The sequence below is a fragment of the Pinus tabuliformis genome, chromosome J, assembly GCF_031772625.1.
Source record: "Pinus tabuliformis cultivar Carrire ecotype Pingquan chromosome J, CPIR1, whole genome shotgun sequence".
NCBI classification, from domain to species: Eukaryota; Viridiplantae; Streptophyta; class Pinopsida; order Pinales; family Pinaceae; genus Pinus; species Pinus tabuliformis.
Window position 1 is genome coordinate 1,389,505,371 of NC_142295.1, and position 1,522 is coordinate 1,389,506,892.

At 40.7% G+C, this 1,522-nt stretch overlaps 1 pseudogene; it reads left to right on the top strand.

The window, feature by feature from the left end:
* The first annotated feature begins 348 nt into the window (after positions 1-348).
* On the top strand, positions 349-783 carry LOC149232538 (histone H2A pseudogene; annotated as a pseudogene).
* The last annotated feature ends 739 nt before the right edge of the window (positions 784-1,522 follow it).

Here is a 1,522-nt window from a genome sequence, read left to right on the forward strand (position 1 = left end):
CTCTTCCGATAATAATCACTGACCTCTTCCATGTCGTCCTCCTGGAACAAAAGGTTCATAAACAACATCAATCTCTTAACTTCACAATTAAAAATAACCAGTTAAAAGGCCTCCGCGACCGGCCTCACTTTTAATGGACAGAAGTGTTAGTATTCCACCAACTAAATCTTTAAGCATTGAATTGTAACATATTCTCTCAGGTAACATGCATGAATATCAGAATGCATGTGAGATGAAACTGTTTAACAAAAAGTCTCACCACTCAATCCAATACGTAGTATTCTCGTCTGCGTGGTCATGTTTTCGTCTATCTGGTATAATTAAACCAGAGAAAAGAGTGGTATTGAGAAAATGGAGAGTTCGGGAAAGGGTAGTGGAAAGGGAGAGAGGAAAGGAGAAAGCTCCCGGAAGAAGTTGGTCAACAAAACTGTGAAGGCCGGACTGCAGTTTTCGGTGGGGAGGATCACCAGGTATCTCAAGAAGGGGCGTTATGCCAAGCAGGTTGGAGGCGGTGCAACGGTCTACGTTGCCACTGTCCTCGAATATATGGTCGCCGAAGTATTGGAATTGGCCGAAAACGTTGCCCGTGACAACAAGAAGACTAGAATCAAGCCCCGCCACATTCAGCTGGCGGTGAGAAACGTCGACGAAATGGGGAAGCTTTTGGGAAAAGTGACCATCGCCAGTGGTGGAGTTCTGCCAAACATTCATCAGGTTCTCCTCCCCAAGAAGATCGCTGAGAAATCGGAGAAGGCTTCTGCGCCAAAGTCCCCCAAGAAGTGAAAAATTCCTCACCCCTTGGCTCTTCGAATTAATTAAAAACAAATGGTGTTTTATTAACACCACCTCTTCTTATTGGGGATATTTGGTTTAATCATTTGTTGGGCGTTGGTTTTTAAATATAGTTGTTTGGGGTGAGGGTTTGCTGCAGATCCCTTTCAAAATATTTGAAATTATATGCTGAAATCAAGATCAACTGCTGAAGAAATCCGGAAGTGGACCTTGCCCTTGATTATGGTCTACGTAGGCAGTGCCAATCATGGGCATAAAAATGTATTGTCCTATGTGATCTGCTTCCTCAAGAGAATGACAACCATTTCGAGGATTTCCATCTGCACATGTCATTGTAGGAAGTGAACGAGCTTCACGGCTAGAGCATCTAGGTGCTTCTCCTCGCAATAACACCTCTTGCTCATTCTTGGCACTAATGAGGTGTATCATCAGAGCTAAACATCAAAATAGCAAAACATAAAAAAGAAAAAGAGGTTTTTGTAAACCCCTCCAGGCTTGAATCTAGTTAAGTGCCGCTAAAATCTCTTCAACTTTTTGGTTCTAACCCTTTTTTTTTTTTATTTGTTTTGGTTTGGGATTGGCTAAAAGTTGGATGGCAATTATAAGGAATTTAATTTTAATTTTCTATTTTTATTTGTTTTGGGTTGGATTTGGTTAAAAGTAGCTTTAACTTTTTAGCTCAAAACATATTTATTTTTTATTTATTTTTGGTTGGGTTGGGTTAAAGGTT